We start from the raw sequence: 11,033 nt of genomic DNA, 5'->3' as shown, positions 1-11,033 counted from the left end.
CAAAAAAGGGCTGGGGATGGGGCTCAGTGATTAAGTGCTCCTGGGTTTAACCCCTCTACCCCCACCAAAATTAAAACCATGAGTCCATCATTAGACTCAGAAAAGAGAAAAACTGATTAGCAATTTGTGATGATAATTATACCAAGATTTGATTCTGAAATTGGTAACTAAAAGAAAGATTTAACATTTATCCTGACTTTTGAGGAAAAAACATGAAATCATCCCCATTTTTTATAGAGGAATGCCAGCTAATAATGCCAGCTAACAATATCATCATTTCGCCATCTTCTAAGAAAATAATCAATTAAGTCAAGGCTCATCGATGACTACTAAAAAAATTGGGTGGCTGGGAATGTAGCTCAGTGATAAAACTCTTGCTGAGCATGCATGAGGCTCTGAGTTCAAGACCCAGCCCAACAAAAATAAATAAATAAATAAAAATTTAAAAAGTGGGTGACAACTGAAGGAGGCAACATTCTTATGCGGTGCCAAAGTATCACTTCTCAAGGTACTTTTTAATTGCAAAGGGAAAGCTTAGCTTGGTTGTCATGACCTTAACCCAGTGATAATAATACTTAGTATCACTTATAGTGTGACAGCCAAGGGTTATGTGCCTCCTGAGTGATGCAAAATAAAGAACCTGACATAAGCCATGTTGTGTTCTTGCCAAAAATGAATCTAATTACTCCTGTAATCCTGTTTATGACTGTCTTGGTTTTATAGGGCTATTGAAACTAGGTACTACAAAGCAAGTGGAATAAACAACAGAAATTGATTGTCTCACTGTTCTGGAGGCTGGAAGTCTGGAGTAAGGTGATGGCAGGGTGATTCCTTCTAAAGGGTGAAAGGGAAGGATTCCTTTCAGATCTCTAGCAGGGGAGTCCCCCAGTGGCTGGGGGTTCTGTGAATTGAACTAACCAAAACAGATGGCCAAGTGGGAAAAAAAAATTACACATATACTTACACATGAGAGTTCACAAAGAAATGTGACCCAAGAAGGTGGTCTAGCATCTCAGGCTAGACAAGGGAAAAGTATTTGGGGTATGTTGTGGGGATAATATTATGGGAAGAGGAGGGAAGGAAATATATGGTAAATAAGTGTGGTCTTGTTATACACATAAGAGACATCTCAGGTGCTAAGTGTCTTCCTGGAACAGGAGAGAGACACCTTATGAAGGCAAATGTATACCCTGCTTTTAGACAGAAAGAGGGCCAACAGAGAGCTCATTTTATCTTCTTTTGTCATACTGGAAATTGAACCCAGGGGTGCTTTATCTCTGAGTTACATCACCAGACCTTTTAAAAAAATATTTTGAAACAAGGTCTCACTAAATTGCTGAGGCTGGGCTAACCCTAACCCTAATCCTCCTGCCTCAGCCTCCTGAATAGCTGGGATTACAGGAGTGTGCCACCTCACCTGGTCAAAGTGGCATATTTTGAAGTGGTATATTCTGGTCTCCTTCACTTGCTTCTAGCTTCTTTCTCTTTTTTTTTTTTTTTAATTTTTTTTCTTTTTTTAAAATTTATTTCTGCTCCTAGCTTCTTTCTCTTTTTTTCTTTTTTTTTATTTATTTCTGCTTCNAAAAAAAATACAGAGGTGTCACAAGAAATCAAACACATGCTCAAAGGTAGGTAGGCAAGCCAAACTTTTACTACTTCCAGAAGGGTATGCTGGAACTTGGCTAGCAAGCGCACCTGGGCAGAACAGTCTGCCTACCTATATCCCTATCCCTACTGTAGCACTATCCTTCACCTGATTAGAGTACATCTACATGACTGGCTAATTTTAAAATTGGGGTGGGCAAAAGGAAAGGCTATAATTAAAAGAGCTACAATTGGATCCAATTAAGGCAATATTCTGAAAATGGATCACCATAGAAAAAAGCTTTCTATTTCTCACAGAGGCATTACTCTGAACTCTGCCTTCATAATCACAGGACATTTTCCGTGTGTGTTAATGTCTTTCTCCAAATTTCCACTTTTTACAAGGACACTATACATATTGTAGTAGGGACTCACCTTGTGAGTCATCTTAATTAATTATGAAATGGCCCTTTTTCCCAATAAGGCCACATTCTGGGGTATTGGATGTTTGAATTTCAATATGTGAGTTTTGGTGGATTGATACAATTCCATTTATAACGTGAAATCTAGGGGATAGAGGAACACTACCACAAATAATTATTCAGACAAATACAGAATGTGGAACTATCTATAAAGTTTCTTCAAAAAGGAAATATAGTTAAAGAAATAGATGATTCAAAACACTGAAGAAACCAAATGTATGAATTATGAATGGATCCTGGTTTAAATAGAAAATTGCTATAAGACATAGTGGAACTTTCAGAGAGTCGAATATGAACTGGATATTCTATTTAATAATATTAGGTATTTATTGGTGATTTTCTTAGGGGTAAATTTTCTTAGGGCTAAACCTATATTAGGAGATATAGGCTGAATTACTTGGGGTAAAGTGTCATAATGTCGCCAATTTACTTTTTGGAAAAAAATTTTTTAGTTGTCAACATACCTTTATTTATTTATACATATGCAGTGCTGAGAATCAAACCCAGTGCCTCACACATGCTAAGGAAGTGCTCTACCACTGAGCTACCACCCCAGCCCTCTAATTTACTTTTAAATAGATCAGCAAAATACACACCCCCTCCCACACACATAAGAAGCAACTTGCTTATAAGTTGACTATCCCTATCAGAAATGCTTGGGGGGAGGGGGTTGGGGATATAGCTCAGTTGGTAGAGGGTTCAATCCCCAGTTCTGCCAAAAAAAGAGAGAAAGAAAGAAAGAAAGAAAGAAAGAAAGAAAGAAAGAAAGAAAGAAAGAAAGAAAGAAAGAAGTGCTTGGGGCTAGAAGTATTAATGATTTCAGGGTTTTTTTGGATTTTGAAATATTTGCATATACCTACTGTTGAGGTACCTTGGGTATGGTACCAAAGTCTAAAGATAAAATTCATTCATGTTTCATATACTCTTATACACATAGCCTAAAGCAACTTTATACAATATATCTAGTGGACCTGTGTTTGATTGTGATCCATGACCCGAGGGCCAGTGTGGAATTTTCCAGTTGTGACATCATGTAGGCCCTCAAAGATTTTTGGATTTTGAAGCATTTCGAATTTTGGATTATAGATGCTCAATTTGTACATAGTTGTGTTCAGGAATAAAGCATATACCCAAATATTCTCATATGTTGAATTTAAATGGTAGATATATGGGGCATTCATTGTACTATTCTTTCAGTATTTCTGTATGCTTCACATTGTCCACCATAAAAAGTTGACAGCAAGCAGAAAAAAAATTGTTTTTTAGGGAGATTTTGCCTGTTGAAAATAGAGCATTAAAAAAAAATGCAACAGACTTAGGATGAAGATTCAGATTGGTGAAAAACAAAACAAAATAAAACAGAAAAAAAAGCTGCCCGGGCTATTACACAGTTGGGCTGGTTCCCAAGTGTTTCCTTCCCTAAAATAAAAGGCTTTATGACTGTGAGTTGGAGTGTAGAGCACCAGAATGATTTGAGGGTTTCCAAAGGCCCTGCTGACCTCCAAATACCCCCCCTGCTGGCTTCCCATGCGGTCTGAAATTTCTGTAACCTGGGCGGGTTCTTAGGAATCAAGCTTTTTCTCACTCTTCCCAGCGGGGCAGGGTGCCCCCTTTTAACATGCAAATCTGGGAGGGTGCCTGGGCCCCTTTAGTGGGAACAATTAATTGTCTGAGGAGCCAGCACCTGCCCCTAGGTCTGCAATTCTGACAGCTCCTTCCTCAAACTTTTACCACCGAGGTTGGACAATGTGTGCTCTAAGAAACTTCTTAGGTGAAGATACCATTTCAAGAAAGCCTATTTTCCGTGAATAAAATGGGGTGCATGAGGTCATGGCTTGGTTCACTTTGTAAACTGGGTGGCCTCTGAAAGCTTCTTACAACACTTCAAAGGAAGCCTCCTCGACTCTTCCAGCCCCCTACCCCCTTTCCTTTGTTACTGAATTCTTACTGACCCCAAAGTTTTTAACTGAATGGAGAGAGTTTCCAAGGGGTCTAAAAAATACCTGAGACAATTAAAGAAATGAAAACCAGAGGGTCAAGATGAATTGACCCTTGGCAGAGGATTTACATAAATAGGTCCTAACCTCTGGCTGTGAATAAAAGATAAAATGCCCCACTGGGGTCAGAACCACGGTTCAAGGGCATTTGCAGGGCCAAGCCTGGCTTCTCTGCTATGTCAGGAATTCCAGGAATGCCACTGATCATTGTGTGCTGGCAGGGTGCAGGGGGGTGCAGTCAGGCTAACAGAAACCCAGCCCTGCCCACTGGGTGAAACTCAGCTCTCCCACGCAGCAACCTGCAAATCGAGAGCGTGGGAAACTAGCAAGTTGAGCACGACCCAGAAACAACACCTTCTAAAATGAGAAAGATGCCTTCTCCTGAGGGGTGACCAAATTCTTGCTTTAGATGGTGGTGTTAACCTGGGAGGCTGGAAGGGAGGCAGGTGGGAGAAGAGGCATGTCCCCTTCCAAGGGCCACTTTATTCCCTTCGTGGAGCACAGTTCTATGGGAGACATCTGTCCCTGTGGATCACATGACCCAGTACTGATTTCTCTAGACTGAAAAATTCCTGCTACCTTGTAAGAAAGAAATCTTACAAGGGCATTAATTTCCAGAAAAGGGAATATCATGGCCCTCAGAGATATAAAATGAACAAGTGTTAAAATTTTTATTTGACTCTTATAATTGAGGGAACCATGTAGATGTTGTAACTGGTTTAAAGAATAATTAGCCCACATTATAAGGAATGTGGGAATGCTGAGATGAATTGCAAATGGAGGCAAACTTTTTTTTTTTCTCACAGGAAGAAGGAAGTCATTTGAGCCAGACAGGGCACAATTTGCATATCTACCAGTTACCTATAACTTAGAGTGGTAAAACAGCTCCAGTAAAATCAGAATCAGATAACACTAGGAAACATGTTCCATCGGCAATAAAGTTTTCCACTATTGTACAAATTTTCTCTTAGGGGCAAGAAATTTTGCTTTTGAAATATGACCTGGAAAGTAGTGTCCTGTTCACCCCCTTCATCTCCCACCCCTGCAAAAATAACCATTCATATCATTTAACAGAATGAGGTGGAGTTGAGAATCTTTGGTTAAATTTCACTCCCAAACCTCCACAGTGTTCTAACCTCACTTTATTTCCCTGTCATATAAAAATGCATTGAGTCACTAAGCGAGGTAGGGCCTGGCTGTAATTCCAGTGACTGGGGAAGCTGAGGCGGGAGAATCACAAGTTTGGGTAATTTAGTAAGAAACTGACTCTAAATTAAAAAAAAAAAAAAAGTATAAAAAGGCCGGTGATGTAGCCCAGTGATGAATAAGAATAGTCAATGGTCAGCAATTAGGATAATGGACTCCTATTAAGGCCTTTTTTCATATGTAAAGACCCTGAGATTTACCTGTGGAGACATTCTAGCTAACTCTTTTTGTCTCAGAGCTGTGGGGGAAATGGAAATTGGGGATGAATCCAGATGGGAGTTACAGGAAGGATTAAAACTCTAAGGCGAAAGGACCAACCCAATAGCCTTAATGCTTTTCCAAAACCTGTTTAACATAGATTTTTGAACAATGGCTTTGGTACTTTCTCAATGCCTGTTTAAAACAGATTTTGGTCAATGCTCATCCCCCCAAACACATAAGCCCCTGGGCCAGCACAACAAAATGCCTTTTCCTGCTATCAGGTCCCTTCCTGCACTGTGGGAGTTATAGCTCTTCTCTTTTCACTTAAATAAATCCTACTCCATTTACCCTTTCCTTCCGTTATTTATTGCTGGTGGATTTTATTCTTCAAATTTGTGAGACAAGAACCCAGGAAGAAATCGGTGAAGCAGAGAATCTAGTTTCATTTCAACTCTGGTTTCAGTGATAGAGTGCTCTTGGGTTCAATCCCCAGTACAAATAAATAAATAAAGTATATAATCATGGGTGGGTGAGAGGATTATAGAGAGGCTTCATTGCCTTGCTCACCTTGTGTGCTCTCTCTCAACATTTGGCAGACCTCTTGCTCTAAAGAGAAAACACTAGAAGAATGGGAACCAGAAATTGAGAAGCCACTTGCTCTGCTTCTCTGTTTTGGCTAGCATGTGCTCTAATTGGGTAGCCACCATGGGCTCATTTTGCTGAGAGTCCCCAAAGTGAGCTGCTGTACCATATAAAACAAAGAACAGGGATGTCGTGAGCTTTTCTGCTTAGAGAGCCTGTTTTTCTTTCCTGTTGCTTCAAATGGGTCTGTTGAGCTTTTCTGAAGTACTGGTAGGCTGCTGTTATGGCTCAGTGGCAGAGCACTTGCCTGGCAGGTGTGAGGCACTGGATTCAATTCTCAGCACCACATATAAATAAATTAAAAACAAGGTCCATTGACAACTAATATATTTATTAAGAGATGGAGCCAGGTGTGGTGGTGCACACCTGTAATCCCAGCAGCTTGGGAGGCTGACACAGGAGGATTGTGAGTTCAAAGGCAGCCTCAGCAATTTAGTGAGGCCCTAAGCAACTCAGTGAGACCCTATCTCTAAATAAAAAAAATAAAATAAAAAGGGCTGGGGATATGGCTCAGTGGGTATGTGCCCCTGGGTTCAATACATGGTACTACTACTCTAATAATACTAGATGGAAATTTGTCTGTTTAGATGGAGGTCTTCCCCCTACACATAGTGAAGAGGTTGAGATTCAAAACAAAAATCATGTTGAAGGATTGATTTGCATCTCTGGACTTGATTTCTTATTTTTATAATTGTTCCATAAAAAATCTACTCTTTAAAAAATCCTGTTGTAGGTAGGTGCCTTTATTCAAAGACAGACAAACAAAAATGCTGGCCCCACTAGCTCAGGCCTTTATTCATACCTCTACCCCCTTCCCCCAGTTTCCTCTGGAGCAGTGATTGTGGGGCCACTGCAGGAATTTTAGTCTATTATCCCATGAACAAAGCCAAGCCTGGTGATGCTGAGAAAGCCTGAGAGCAAAAGATATCACAGTGACAGTGTAACAGTGGCCCACTTTATGCTTTGAATTAGCCCTTGCTGCTCTGCCACTGCAACTTATTTGTAAAATGGACATGTTTCCTTCTCTTCCTCTCTCCCTGCTCCTCCCTAATCTCTCCCTCACCCTAATCTCAGAGGAAACAGAATTACCTTTCTTCCCCATCCTAGGCAGAGTTATCTGTGAGAATGAGGGTTTACTGTAACACAGTTATCTGAGTACACACCCACCATAGGAAGAAATTAATTCACACTTTGGGGATGTCACTAGAAGATCTCAGAAATAACTATTTCAAATTAACAAGTGAATTACAACTCCAACAGAGAACATGTGGAATGTAGCCTGTGAATCTTCTCTTTAAAAAGCCCCCCCCCCCCACCCCCCCGGCCCCTTGGGCNATTAAGAGTCAGGTCTAGGACTGGGGATATAGTTCATTTGCTAGAGTGCTTGCCTCACAGGTAAGCCCTGGGTTCAATCCCCAGCACCACACAAAAAAATAATAATAAATAATAAATAAATAAATGCCCCCTGTTGTTGCTGATGGGCAGAATCACAGCCTTTGGGACAGGAGTCCCCTGTGTTTCTCCTTTACTAGTAAAGCAATAAACCTCCTTTTTCCTCAAAACTGTGTTCTCATTATTGGATTGGCATTAGGGACAAGGACTGAGCTCTCAGCAACAAATTTGGTACCCCAATGGGACCTGAGAGCAGTCCCTGCTCCAGTTTTTTTGGGCAGGTCTGGCTCTCCAAGGAACCCCACTTCCATGCTGCGGATTCACAGTACTGGCAAACTTGTTAAGAGCCAACTGCAGGAGAGTTAGGAGATGGGTGAGTTTGCCTCCTGTTGAACCAGAGAGGCTATTCTTGTGATTAGAGGGAGGGACTGAGGGACTGTTCCAGCAGCTGCTGCAAACCTTTTTGCTTCAGGGAACTCATACCTTCTCTCCCTGAACTGTATAGGTTGCTCCATCATGGTCCACTTTGAGTAAAAGGAAACTGAACTCAGGAAAGTTCTGACAACTTTGGCCATTGGGTAAGTACCCCGGTGTGCACACTGAGGCCCTCAATTCCACACATCTGGTCCCTGTTTCTGGGATCATCTGTGGTACTACTGGTGTAGGAGTCATTAAGGTTAAGTGGGACTCGAGAACCTAGGGATATTTACTCCCTTCTGATGTATTCTAGGTTTTCATCCATTTGTTAGCCTTGGTTTGTGAATTCCCTCTGGTGGTCTGTTTGTATCTGTTGCTGCCCCTTTTAAGACATGGCCAGTATTGCATTGATTCTATAGGTAGTCTCTTGGGAAAGATCTTGGCTGGTCAATTTAAAGGTTTCCATCTGTTGGCCATGGTTTTGGGGGCTCCTCTCTAGTTGTCTCTCTCTGTTTCTTTTTGTACAATCTTGCAATTGGAGTTGGTCCATCAGAGGTAAAGTGAGTTGAAGAAAGGGCCACCTATGATGTAAGTCTAAAATAATGTTGTACTTTAATGATCTGACTTTTGAATAGCTTTCTTGATTATTATACAATCTTGCAGTTGGAATTGGTCTGTCAAAAGTAAAGTAAGTGGAAGAAATTTGTATATGCAGGTCTGTTTTAAAGTTTCCTGTCTGTCAACCTTGGATTTTGTGATCCTCTTTCATCTGCATTTTTTTTTTTGTATCTGTTACTGGCCATTTAAGACATGGGCCATGATGTGTTGACCTTTCTGGTAGTCTCTTGAACAGAGAGATCTTGGCTGAATTGGGCACCTATAGGTATATGCCTGTCTAAGAGAAAGAGGGTTTACTATAACACAATCTAGACTTTGAATGGTTTTTCTGGATTATCATACAATCTTGACATTGAAGTTGGTCTGTCAGGGATAAAATATATGAAAGATATTCTGTATGTACAGGCATTTATGCAGTTGCATTATGAGGAGTCTGAATAGTCAGGCACTAAGTTGAAGGTGCCAAATGCACTACCACTGGGTTCCGGGGATATCAGGGCACCAGAAGAAAGGGTTAAAAAGATTTAAGTCTTTTAAGTTGAGTGCTGGCACTCCCAGCACTGTTACTCATCTGGCCCCAGGCAGCCACAGATCATCTCACTATGGCAAAGGACTAACCCTAAAGGAAAAAAAAATCCCAAATAAAGCTGCCTGGGCTGTAGAAAAAATGGTCAAAGAGAACTTGGCAGAATTCTACCTCCCAGCCCCTTTTTCCCAAGGAGGGTGGAGTCTGCTGGCCACAAAGGATGTGGCAGCAGGTTTTAGCGTTGTTAGTTTATGACCTGGGGACAGGAATAGTCTCCCCTTTTAAGATCTGACAGGACACCCTATTTGGCCAGGGGATATTCATCACTGGGGCAGAGCAGTTCTTGCTATAACAGTGTCCCATCAAACTGAATGCCTGGGGAGACTGGCAGAATAAATAACCACACCCAGAAAAGAAACTAAGGCCAACCTGTGTTTCATAGGCAGCCTCTGCAAAGAGATCTTCAAGGAAGCCTAAAGAAAAGAAAGGAAAGGACCTCCTCTGTTGCATATAACTATGCCTAGTATAAGAAAAAGGCCCAAAAGGAGCCTCTGGGTACAATTGACAGTGGAGAACTCACTTAAAGTGGATGGCATTTCTGGGGCTGGGGCTGGGGCTCAGTGGCAGAGCGCTTGCCTCGCATGTGTGAGGCACTGGGTTCGATTCTCAGCACCACATATAAATAAATGAATAAAATAAAGGTTCATCAACATCTAAAAAATATTTTTTAAAATGTTAAAAAAAAGTGGATGGCATTTTGATGATAAGGTCAGGCTCATGCCCCACTTGATAGAGAATAAGGACTTTGGGTTACTTCCCACGACTTTGCCCCCTTTTAGCAGGAATCAGTTTGGAGGTGTTGTCACCCATTTTTCCATAGAAATGGAATGTAGAAATTGACTGTGGGGAAATGTAGCAGTGGCCCACTTTATGCTTTGAATTAGCCCTTGCTGCTCTGTTACTGCGACTGATTTTTAAAATGAACCTATTTCTTTCTCTTCTTCTCTCCCTGATCCTCCCCAATCTCTCCCTCTACCTAATCTCAGGGGAAACAGGATTACCTTTCTTTCCCATCCTAGGCAGAGTTATCTGTCCCCTGTAAATACCCACCATAGGAATGAAGTAATCCAGACTTTGGGGATGGCACCAGAAGATCTCAGAAATGACTGTCTCCCAAATCAACAAGTGAATTACAATTCCAACAGAGAACAGGTGGAATGTAGCCTTTGAGTCACCTCTTTAAAAGCCCCCTGTTCCTGCTGATGGGCAGGATCACAGCCTCTGGGACAGGAGTCCCGTGTTTCTCTTTTGCTAGCAAAGCAATAAACCTTCTTTTTCCTTTTTCTCAAAACTATGTCCTCATTATTGGATTGGCATCAGGGACAAGGACGAAGCTTTCGGCAACAATAGCACACTTCTGCAGTGTTCCATCCAAGAGCAAATAAGTGACCTACTGTTCTGAAAAGTACAGGGCAGATTCTTTTTTCTTTTTTTTCTTAATATTTTGTAGATGGACACAATACCTTTATTTTATTTATTTATCTATGTGGTGCTGAGGATCAGACCCAGTGCCTTCCATATGCTAGGCAAGTGCTCTACCACTGAGCCACAACCCCAGCCCCAGGGTAGATTCTTACATGGAAAAACTGCCCTTAAGAGTGCATGTGAGACCCTGGTATGTGTAAAGGAATTTTCACTGGGCTCTCTTCACACTGGCCGGCAGGTATGTGGGTTGGGTTAGCACACATTCCTTTCTGACTCATTACCCACTGCCCCTGCCCCCACCTCCTGAGTGCCTGAGGCACTTTTTCCAGCTTTCCCTGGGCTGGGATGGAGATTGATGGATCTTGGCACTCTCCAAAGAAAAGCTGGCTGTGCCCCTTTTGCACTTTCCTTTTGTGTCTGGTTGTTGAGACTTGCTGCCAAGCTGTTTTTTTTTTCTTTTTTTTTTTTTATGTATGACTTTTT

At 41.4% G+C, this 11,033-nt stretch overlaps 1 long non-coding RNA gene across 1 annotated transcript in view; it reads left to right on the top strand.

The window, feature by feature from the left end:
• Positions 1-7,704: 7,704 nt before the first annotated feature.
• Positions 7,705-11,033, top strand: part of LOC125614113 — a 78,662-nt gene continuing 75,333 nt past the window's right edge. Inside the window, exons 1-2 of the long non-coding RNA XR_007344755.1 lie at positions 7,705-7,877; positions 8,010-8,082. This is a non-coding gene — a long non-coding RNA (uncharacterized LOC125614113). The remainder of the gene's footprint in view (positions 7,878-8,009; positions 8,083-11,033) is intronic.

This window comes from Marmota marmota, unplaced genomic scaffold (assembly GCF_001458135.2).
Source record: "Marmota marmota marmota unplaced genomic scaffold, marMar, whole genome shotgun sequence".
NCBI classification, from domain to species: domain Eukaryota; kingdom Metazoa; phylum Chordata; class Mammalia; order Rodentia; family Sciuridae; genus Marmota; species Marmota marmota.
The sequence above is the reverse complement of the archived record's forward strand: the minus strand, read 5'-3'. Positions and strand labels throughout refer to the sequence as shown.